Source organism: Thalassophryne amazonica, chromosome 3, assembly GCF_902500255.1.
Source record: "Thalassophryne amazonica chromosome 3, fThaAma1.1, whole genome shotgun sequence".
NCBI classification, from domain to species: Eukaryota; Metazoa; Chordata; class Actinopteri; order Batrachoidiformes; family Batrachoididae; genus Thalassophryne; species Thalassophryne amazonica.
In genome coordinates, this window is record NC_047105.1 from 136173404 (window position 1) to 136185466 (window position 12063).

Genomic DNA, 12063 nt, shown 5'->3' on the forward strand with positions numbered 1-12063 from the left:
ACGAACATACAGACAATCTCAGAATATCACAACAGTCAATACACAAAGGTGACGTGTGGGCAGGCTCGAGGATAGAAGACGTCTGTCCTGAGGAGAGCCGGAACCACACGATTTCCGCCGCCCCAGAACCTGGTGAATACTGGAGCCGCCAAGTCCCGAATTCCCAGGTGATCACCGTCCCTGACTGTCGGATCTGGTACTGCTGGCGAAGAACAAAGACAGTCAAGTGTGGGTGTGTGTACACCCAGTAACAATAACGGTGGGAATGCCACCTCCACCTCACACTCAGCGCGATGCAGCGGTCTCAGCTGAAAAGGAGCGCCGTCTTGCACAGCCTCCTCAAAAACGACCGGTTCTCCTGCAAACACTCACAATAAACAGATTTACAAAAGGCTGAGGATATTACCTCCAATGAAGTATGATATCTCGGCAACGAGGTGGAGATGACGTCTGGTCTTTATGGAGTGAGATGATGTTGAGTAGATGGGTGACAGCTGTCAAGAGGTAATGAGCGACAGCTGTCACCCCCGGCTGTGTCCATGGCGGCAGCGCCCTCTCGTGCCTGAAGCCCGCACTTCAGGCAGAGCGCCCACTGGTGGTGGGCCAGCAGTACCTCCTCTCCTGGCGGCCCACACACAACAGGACCCCCCCCTCAACAGGCGCTTGGCGCCCGACCCGGCTTGTTGGGGTGTCGACGGTAGAAGTTGGCCAGGAGGGCCGGATCCAGGATGAAGCTCCTCTTCACCCAGGAGCGTTCTTCGGGTCCATACCCCTCCCAGTCCACCAAGTACTGGAACCCCCGACCCATCCGACGGACGTCCAGGAGCCGGCGCACCGTCCAAGCCGGCCCCCCGTCGATGATCCGAGCAGGAGGGGGCGCCGGTCCGGGAGCACAGAGGGGTGAGGTGTGATGAGGTTTGATACGTGACACGTGGAAAACCGGATGGATCCGCAGTGAAGCCGGGAGTTGGAGCTTCACTGCGGCAGGACTGAGGACTTTGAGGATCTTGAAGCGGCCAATGTACCTGTCCTGAAGTTTCGGGGAGTCCACCTGGAGGGGGATGTCCTTCGTGGAAAGCCACACCTCCTGCCCGGGCTGGTAAGGAGGGGCCGGGGATCGCCGGCGGTCTGCATGGGTCTTCGCCCTCGTCCGGGCCTTCAACAAGGCAGAGCGGGCGGAGCACCACACCCGACGGCACTTCCGCAGGTGGGCCTGGACCGAGGGCACACCGACCTCTCCCTCCACCACGGGAAACAACGGGGGCTGATACCCCAAACACACCTCAAATGGGGAGAGGCCGGTGGCCGAAGACACCTGGCTGTTATGCACATACTCGATCCAGGCCAGATGGTTACTCCAGGCCGTCGGGTGCGCGGATGTGACGCAGCGGAGGGTCTGTTCCAGTTCCTGGTTGACCCGCTCTGCCTGTCCGTTCGTCTGTGGATGGTACCCGGACGAGAGGCTCAGGGTGGCCCCCAGTTCCCTGCAGAAGCTCCTCCAGACGTGTGAGGAGAACTGGGGACCACGATCTGAGACGATTGCGGAGGGTATCCCATGCAGACGGACAACGTGGTGGACCAGGAGGTCTGCTGTCTCCTGGGCTGTTGGGAGCTTCGGGAGGGCCACGAAGTGGGCCACTTTGGAGAAACGGTCCACTATCGTGAAGATGGTGGTGTTGCCCTGGGACGGCGGGAGGCCCGTGACGAAATCCAGGCCGATGTGGGACCAGGGGCGATGAGTCACCGGCAGCGGCTGGAGGAGTCCTTGGGGCTTCGTGTGTACTGCCTTGCCCCTGGCACAGGTGGTGCAGGCCTGGATATATTCCCGGACGTCTGCCTCCATAGACGCCCACCAGAAGCGCTGCCGGACAACTGCCACGGTCCTTCGCACCCCTGGATGACAGGAGAGCTTGGAACCGTGACAGAAGTCCAAGACTGCAGCTCTGGCCTCTGGTGGGACGTACAGACGGTTCTTCAGACCTGTTCTTGGGTCCGGGCTCCGTGCCAGGGCCTCCCGGACGGTCTTCTCCACGTCCCAGGTGAGGGTGGCCATGATAGTGGACTCAGGCAGGATGGGCTCCGGTGGATCCGACAGTGCAGTTTTGACCTCCTCTTCGTGTACCTGGGACAAGGCATCCGACCTCTGGTTCTTGGTCCCGGGGCGATAGGTGATCCAGAAGTCAAAACGCCCGAAGAACAGTGACCAGCGGGCTTGCCTGGGGTTCAGCTGCTTGGCGGTCCTGATATACTCCAGGTTCCGATGGTCAGTGAAAACCGTGAACGGCACAGACGCTCCCTCCAACAGGTGTCTCCACTCCTCAAGAGCCTCTTTCACCGCAAGGAGTTCTCGATTGCCGACGTCATAGTTCCGTTCAGCCGGGGTCAACCTGCGTGAAAAGTAGGCACACGGGTGAAGAACCTTATCGGTCTCTCCGCTCTGGGACAGCACGGCTCCTATCCCTGAGTCAGAGGCGTCCACTTCAACTATGAACTGGCGGCTAGGGTCGGGCTGCACCAAAACTGGCGCAGTAGAGAACCGTCGTTTCAACTCCTTGAACGCGGCTTCGCACCGATCCGACCAGGTGAAGGGGACTTTTGGAGAGGTCAGGGCTGTCAGGGTGCTAACTACCTGACTGTAGCCCTTAATGAACCTCCTATAGAAATTAGCGAAACCGAGGAACTGTTGCAGCTTCCTACGGCTTGTTGGTTGGGGCCAATCTCTCACCGCCGCAACCTTGGCCGGATCAGGGGCAACGGAGTTGGAGGAGATTATAAACCCCAGGAAGGACAAAGACGTGCGGTGAAACACGCACTTCTCGCCCTTCACAAACAGTCGGTTCTCTAACAACCGCTGCAGGACCTGACGTACATGCTGGACATGGGTCTCAGGATCCGGAGAAAAGATGAGAATATCGTCCAGATATACGAAGACGAATCGGTGCAGGAAGTCCCGCAAGACGTCGTTAACCAAGGCTTGGAACGTCGCGGGGGCGTTGGTGAGGCCGAACGGCATGACCAGGTACTCAAAGTGACCTAACGGGGTGTTAAATGCCGTCTTCCATTCGTCTCCCTTTCGGATCCGAACCAGGTGATACGCATTTCTAAGATCCAGCTTAGTAAAGATTTTGGCTCCATGCAGGGGGGTGAACACGGAATCTAACAATGGCAACGGGTATCGGTTGCGAACCGTAATCTCATTCAGCCCCTGTAATCAATGCATGGACGGAGTCCGCCATCTTTCTTGCCCACAAAAAAGAAACCTGCCCCCATCGGGGAGGTGGAGTTCCGGATCAGCCCGGCAGCTAATGAGTCCCGGATGTAGGTCTCCATTGATTCGCGCTCAGGTTGTGAGAGGTTGTACAGCCTGCTGGATGGGAACTCAGCGCCTGGAACCAAATCAATGGCACAATCGTACGGACGGTGCGGGGGAAGGGTGAGTGCCAGATCCTTGCTGAAGACGTCAGCAAGATCGTGGTACTCAACCGGCACTGCCGTCAGATTGGGAGGGACTTTGACCTCCTCCTTAGCCTGTGAACCGGGAGGAACCGAGGATCCTAAACACCCCCGATGGCAGGTTTCACTCCACTGAACCACCACCCCAGACGGCCAATCAATCCGGGGATTGTGCTTCAACATCCATGGGATGCCCAAAATCACGCGGGAGGTAGAAGGAGTTACAAAAAACTCAATCTCCTCCCGATGGTTTCCAGACACCACCAGAGTTACTGGTTGTGTCTTGTGTGTGAGTAAAGGGAGGAGGGTGCCATCTAGTGCCCGCACCTGCAATGGCGAAGGAAGCACCACCAGAGGGAGCCCTACCTCCCTTGCCCATCTGCTGTCTAGCAGATTCCCTTCTGACCCCGTGTCCACCAGTGCTCGGGCTTGAAGGGTTAAATCCCCGCTCAGGATTGTGACTGGGAGTCGTGTGGCAATTTGTGTGTGTCTTACTTGAATGTTTTGACCCCCCCTTAGCCCAGTCTCTAAGGGCGAGTGTTGTCGTTTTGGCCGTTTGGGGCAGTTTCTCTGTGTGTGCTCAGTTGAGCTGCAGAGAAAACACTCTCCACGGATCAGCCTCCCCATTTTGGCCCTGTGCATTTCCCTAACAACGTCAGCAGGGGGAGCTGTTGCCCCACAAAGCGCTGCGGCTGTGGAGCGTGGGGAGGGCGGCCCCTTTTCGAACCCGGAAGGGAGAGGGGCGGCGCGTATCCGGTCACGTCCTTCGCCTCGCTCCCGACGGCGTTCCTCCAACCGATTGTCTAACCGTATAACGAGATCGATAAGCCCATCTAAATCCCGCGGTTCCTCCTTAGCTACCAGCTGCTCCTTCAGAACCAACGACAGTCCGTTTATGAAGGCGGCGCGGAGCGCAACGTTATTCCAGCCGGACCTCGCAGCCGCGATGCTCTCGCGTCCATGTCTCATTGACAGCAGCACTGTTGAAGCGGTCTCTCCTCTGTTAGGGTGATCAAACACTGTTCTGAACTCCCCCACAAACCCAGTGTATGCTGATAACAACCGTGAGTTCTGTTCCCAGAGCGCCGTAGCCCAGGCGCGTGCTTTACCCCGAAGCAGAGCAATCACATAAGCTATTTTACTAGCTTCTGACGCGTACATGACGGGACGTTGTGCGAAGACGAGCGAACACTGCATAAGAAAGTCCGCGTACGTCTCCACACAACCTCCGTACGGCTCAGGAGGGCTTATGTATGCTTCAGGGGATGGTGGGAGGGGTTGTTGAACCACCACTGGAACATTTATATCCTGCACAGGGTCGGCAGGAGGACGAGCTGCAGCAGCGCCCTGAGCGCTCGCCGCCATCTGTGCGGAGAGAGCCTCCACCCTGCGGTTCAGGAGGATGTTTTGCTCAGCCATTTGATCCAACCGAGCCATAAAGGCGGTGAGAATGTGCTGCAGCTCACCAATCACGTCTCCTGCAGACGCCTGCGCTCCCTGCTCTCCCATTGGTCGTTCAACAGCCGGGTGATGACCCTCGGAGTCCATGACGCTGGCCGAGATATCCTGTTGGGAAAGTGTAGTGACACGGACCCACAACAGGGGGCGCAAATGAATGGTCAATAGATGAGCCAAAATATAACAATTTAATGTTGTGAATGTGCACAACGAACATACAGACAATCTCAGAATATCACAACAGTCAATACACAAAGGTGACGTGTGGGCAGGCTCGAGGATAGAAGACGTCTGTCCTGAGGAGAGCCGGAACCACACGATTTCCGCCGCCCCAGAACCTGGTGAATACTGGAGCCGCCAAGTCCCGAATTCCCAGGTGATCACCGTCCCCGACTGTCGGATCTGGTACTGCTGGCGAAGAACAAAGACAGTCAAGTGTGGGTGTGTGTACACCCAGTAACAATAACGGTGGGAATGCCACCTCCACCTCACACTCAGCGCGATGCAGCGGTCTCAGCTGAAAAGGAGCGCCGTCTTGCACAGCCTCCTCAGAAACGACCGGTTCTCCTGCAAACACTCACAATAAACAGATTTACAAAAGGCTGAGGATATTACCTCCAATGAAGTATGATATCTCGGCAACGAGGTGGAGATGACGTCTGGTCTTTATGGAGTGAGATGATGTTGAGTAGATGGGTGACAGCTGTCAAGAGGTAATGAGCGACAGCTGTCACCCCCGGCTGTGTCCATGGCGGCAGCGCCCTCTCGTGCCTGAAGCCCGCACTTCAGGCAGAGCGCCCACTGGTGGTGGGCCAGCAGTACCTCCTCTTCTGGCGGCCCACACACAACACAGATGACGTAGCCACAAGTTAAAATACATTCAGTAAAATTAAAAGTTACAGTATTCTGTAAGTCGGCGTGATGTTCTTGTTTTATAATGTTATTTTATATGTCTAAAAATAAGTGTCCAAGGTTCCTTATGTTAAACACAAGTTGATCTAATCTGAAATAACAGGTAAATTATGGTTTAGTTTACAGATGAAGAAAGGTTTCTAAAGACTCTTTTTTACTATATGATGATGATGTAAAAAAAAAAATTGCAAGGATTTTCTTCAGAAAACTGCTGCATATAAATGAGCCATTCTGCAACTTTGTTCTGCCACTGATCTCTTTATAACTGTTTTATACAGATCAGTGGTTTCTGCACTGAAGTCTGCAGTGTCTTGTCCTGATGCCTCGTTTCTAGTGGACAGCGCAAAGCTACGTCACAGCTCACAGTGGTGAAAGCACCCTGCTCGGTGCGCTGCTCTTAATGGAGCGACAACACACAGAATGTCTCTTCTCTGATAGATCTGTTTCAGTGCAGCTTCTTGTTCTGACTTTAACACGAAGTTATCACCAAAGTCTTTCATCACCATCTGTAAATGGTCATCAAACCATTCCAATTGTATCTTCTGCATCAAACTCCATTGTGTCAATGTTTACAATCTGCTTAAGCAATAACAGGTGAAGTTGGTCATAAACTTTGAGTTTCTTAAATAGTTATTACAGCCACTCTTGAAACTTCAGTTATCTTCATAATTTTATTAATGGTAAATTTTTGAATTAATTTAGATGAGATATACTCATTATCTCACCGGAATATATCAATTATCTGGAACTACTTTCTGCGCAGGAATTCATCAAGCACGTCGGCCACAGGTGCGCACAAACACAGAATATCCAAAACTGGATAGCCAAAACAAGAGCGTCAACTTTTAGCTTCCCATAAGCTAAGATAATGGCGCGCGTGAGACTGTGCGGCCAAAGTTGGATTGGGTTGAACTTTCACCACGGCAGCAATGCGCGCTCCCCACGACGTATCTGCCGTGTCAAAAAAGCGATGTGTCTCATTGAAAATAATGCTTTTTAGAACGATTTGCGATGTCTCCGCAATGCCTTCGGCACTTGCCGCGTCTGACGCCTGCAAAGGCCCTTCACCCTTCCATTTCACTTAATGGCAACGACGGCGCGCTGCAGATCACGTGACATATCCCGACGTCTGACTTACAGAATGGTCGAAACTTTAACTACGTTAAACTGAATTTCCATTCGCTCAACTGCTGTAAAGTACAGTAACTAGTACGCCAAACTAACGCTAAGTACGATAACCCAGGCTGCGTGTAAAGTATTTATGCTATAAAGCGGCTGTGAGCGCAGCTATCATTTGAACATGCCCAACAGGTAAACCTCCGCCTGATGATTTCGAATTTAATAGTTGTTCACGTCATATTACACGAGTCAACATAATCACAAAAACGCATTTAAACAGAAAGAGTGAAACTTACGGCTCAATTCTGATGTACACCTGCATCGCAACTCCAAGTAATGCGCCCACTCACACCTCTCCTCCGTCTCGTGCGTGGCCTCCCAACGCCCATGGTGCCTTGCTTGACTTCCGGTGTCTCATCCATCGTTCCCCCGCACCCAGATGGATTTTTCAGATTAAAATTTACTCGCTATTTTCCCGTTGTTATGTTATGACTATAAACCGCTTAAATATGACCACCAAATTCATATTAAAAGTTACTTTTCCCACACAGTGCATTTATCACATGAATAAAGTGTGTAAATATTTTTGGTGTTACTTAGGAAATTCTAGTTGTCCTAGAATCTTGATATTACAATGTAGAAATTATTAAAGCCAATTTAATATATTTTACTAGCCCCAAAAGTTTGTTTTTTCAGTGCACGTTACCGAAGAAACAAAAAAAAAATCAATTAAAGGGTGGAAGACTCTTTTCTTACCTGCAACATCAGAATCCTGGTAGTCATAATTGACATCTTTAAACGGGTGATGAATAAATTGTGGACGCGCTGTTTCTAAATCAGAACCAGCGTGTCCACAATCAATGTAGAGAAATGATAATTTTTCCGTTTGAAACAGTCACGCCGGCCAGTTTTATCAGTGGAAGGCGTTCTGCTCTGGCTGCAGAGGACTGGATCTCTGCCCGGTGTACAGCTGCTCTTCGGTTAACTTTCACCACAGGCATTGCCCAATCAAATTTCTTCTATTTTTATATTGTAGTAACAAGTAACGAAGATGTTTAAGGGAAATGTATCGGAGTAAAAGTATACATTTTATTGAAGAGACGTAGTGGAGTAAAAGTGAAAGTCGCCAGAAATGTAAATGAAGTACAGATACGTTAAAATTCTACTTAAGTACAATAACAAAGTATTTCTAATTTGTTACGTTACAACACTGCTTTCAACATATACTTTTTTGCACGTTCATCACAGTTCAGATGATTAACTAATTTGTAAGAAAAGAGATTATGAACTCCATAAACTTCACGTCCAGCAAACATGACCCACCTGCAGCATTTATGATCTCATCTGCTGATATTTGCTGAATTCTTTCTTGAATCAGACTGTTTCAGACGATGGACTAATTCAGTGAAACATGCATATGCACTGATGACGTTTGGGATTAGACGGTAACTGAGCTAAATGGCAGTATTAATATTGTGTATTTGATTGAGGGCTCCAAGAAGGCTGATTGTAAGTAAATCAGTTATTTCAGCAGCGTTCAAAGCTGCCAGTGGGGCTCATTAAGGGATAACTCAATATATATGGAAACAAGGCAACAGTCTGTGCAAGTAACATTAGGAGCTAATCGGAAACAAGCCCTTGCTCATTAGCCATTACCAAAATAACAGGCTGAGGTCAGAGTTATTGCTTTCCCCTGATGGAGAACACTGCTGTGGCTTTGACGACTGCTGAAATATGGTGTGTTTACACTCTGTTTCCGAGCTCTCGCTGTGTCTCAAACCTATGCTGGTTCATTTTACTGTTGTGAGTTGAATAAACGGATAATCCACACTAATTATGTTTGTATATCAGTGACATTTCTGTGGTTAGTTCTGACTCACAGTGTGTTGGCAAGTTTCATAGTTTTGTCAAATGTTCGGTGACTGCTTCCTTGAACTGCACTATTTTGTATGACATTTTTTACATTTATCCAGTCATCACATAAAATTATCAGATGTGGTCTTTTGTATCCAGTGTTGGGAAGTAACTATCTACCTGTAAGTAAATTACAAAATAAATGAAATTGTAATGTGTGACAGTTTCTGAGAAAAAATGTGTAGTTAAATTACAATTAATCTTTCCAGATCAGTAATAAGATTAAAGTTACTTCTCCGAGTCACTGTGCGTTACTGTTATTTTTGTATTGTGGGTCGATCACAGCTTTAAAACAGGCATCCCAATGAGATGCAGGCTGAGGTCTGAACTGCTCACTTTTAGCGAGCTGCCGCACAGAGCTGCATCCGCTGTGCAGCTCAGGTCCGAGTTGAAGAACAGTTGTCTGTCAAAGGGCTCAGAGCTATGGTTTTACAAAGACATTTTTAAGTTTTTTTTCTTTAAAACTCTCTGCCGCTCTGTGCGTGTCCTCCTTAAAAACAGCTGATCCATGACGCGCAACTACTAGCACTTTTTTCCACCCAAATGCGTTCAAATCTCTTTCTGAGGACAACATGACATAAAAAACGATGATAAAACCTTCTTACCTGTCAATCTGGTCATGTTTTCTGCATAAATAAACGCTATCCATTCTTCCTGCTCAAACAGCAAACCGGGGCGGATCCATGCGGGAAGGGATGGGGGCGATATGGGTCCCCACAACAGCCCTAGATTAAAGGTCCACTTTTGAAGGCATTTTTTCAAACTATTACTACTACTAATACCACTTAATAATAATAATTTCAACAACTAAAATGTTTAGAAAGAATTTAATAGTTACATTTATAAACAATGTAGGTTAGAAATGGTAAATTTTACTGTTACAGTGCTGTCACCATTTAAATATGAGTTCAAGAATGGTGTCTTTATTTTATTTTTTATTAAATAAGTATTTATGTTCACTGAAGTTAAGAAACGGTGACTACAAAGTGAGTATTGGCTAAATGGTAAATGGACTGCATTTATATCGCGCTTTTCCATCTGCATCAGATGCTCAAAGCGCTTTACAAATAATGCCTCACATTCACCCCGATGTTAGGGTGTTGTCATACAAGGCGCTCACCACACCGGGAGCAACAGGGGATTAAAGATCTTGCCCAAGGGCCCTGACTGATTTTCTAGTCAGGCTGGGATTTGAACCAAGGATCTTCTGGTCTCAAGCCCAACGCCTTAACCACTAGATCACCACCTCCCCTAAAAACGGGTTATCATTTTCATGTTGAGGTGGCGGACGGGTGTGGCGGGGGGTGGGGGGGTGGGTGGGTGGGTCGGTGTGGTGTTGTCAGCAGCAACTGAAAGTAACTAAAAAAGTAATTACTAATCTAACTTAGTTACTTTTAAAACTGAGTTATTAGTAAAGTAACTAAGTTACTTTTCAATGAGTAATCAGTAATTGGTAATCGGATTACTTTTTCAAAGTAACTGTGGCAACATTGGTTGTAATATAATGCTATCCTTGTGATGGTAACTTGTTTTCTGAGGGTGTGCTTGATCCATTTCCACTTTATCTCCTTGAATTCTGTTCTAATCTCACTTTGTCCTATTTGTCATAATTCTGTCTTGTTTGGACACCAAATTCTGAGTATTGAATGACTATCTGACATCTGTGTAAAAATCTTTACAGTTTGTTTTGAGGCTTTTAGTATTTTTTGGTTTCCCCTCCATAGAGTAAAATGGACTTGATGTTTGAGTTGAAAATCCTTATTTTTGTCTGTATTGAGATTTGCTTTGACCTCCGGATTGGCTTCTAGGTGGCAAAGGCATGTCTTGGCTTTCCAGTTCTGGCAGAAATGTCTTGTTCAGCTTCTCCATTTGCACTGATCAGTGTTGTGTGGGCCGCTGAAGAGGAGGTACTGCTGGCCCTCCACCACCAGATGGTGCCCTGCTTGGAGTGCGGGCTTCAAGCACGAGAGGGCGTCGGAACTACTGGGAGTGACAGCTGTCACACATCATCAACACCAGCTGTCACTCATCCACTCATCAACCACATCCTCCATAAAAGCCGGACTGCAACTCCACCTTCCCGCCGAGAAATCAGCTACCATTCAGGTAACTTCTCTGCTGCATCCTAAATAAACAAAGTCTGATCTCATTTACAGCCGTTTTCCTGCGACGTGTCCTTGTCTGCTGCATTGGCGTTTGGTGTGGACTGCGACGGCTTCGCCTCACACCCCAACCAGACAAGTGGTTTTCCAGGAGCTGTATGAGTGTGTGTTACTGGAGGTGGAGGTTTTCCCTCCTGGAGGAATTAAGCACTGTAAGATTGCTGGGTGTGTATTCACACACCCACCATTAACTGTTTCTGTTTCTGCCAGCAGTACCGGGTCTGACTGCTGAAGACAGTGGCCACCTGGGGCGCAGGGCTTGGCGGCTCCAGTGTTCTTCAGATCAGTTGGCGGTGGAAGCTGTGTGGGATCCGGCTCTTCTCTTGCCAGACGTCTTCTATCTTCGAGCCTGCCCACATGTCACCTTGTGTATGATTAACGATCCACATTCTCTGTCATTGTCTGTATTTCGTAAGATTCACAACATTAAATTGTTACTTTTTGGCTTATCCATTGTCCGTTCATTAACGCCCCCCGTTGTGGGTCCGTGTCACGACACCTTCCCAACAGATCAGGTCAACTCTTCCACTTCTGTGCTTTTGTCCTCCAGCGTTACCTGTTTGTTACCTGTTCCCTGTTGTTGGGATTGATTTTCATTCCTTTGGGTCTTCCCTATGTTAACCTTTAGCCCGAGAATTTCTGCATTCATTTTAAGCCTGTCCATTGTCTTCTGCATCTGAGCGTGAGTGGTTGAAAGTAGTCATAAGTCATCCCCATAGTCTTTGTCCGGAAGATGGGTGGTCAGGGTCCATTGTTTTCCTTTTTCTGATCTTGTGTCGTGTTTTTCATCACCTAGTCTTTAGCTACTAGAAATGATAATGGAACAAGTAAACAACCTTGTAGGACTCCTGTGCTGATATGGGGAACTCCATTTCCTCTTAAAATTTTCCACATTGTCTTTGTATCTATGCTGGCAAATGTTTTTTTTCAAAATATGTGAAGTCTACATATATCGACCTCCTTCCAACAGCTACTTGATCTATATGTAAGCTGTATTCTCTGCTTCTCCATTGTGTGTGCTGCTTAATCCTCCCACTCACTCCCG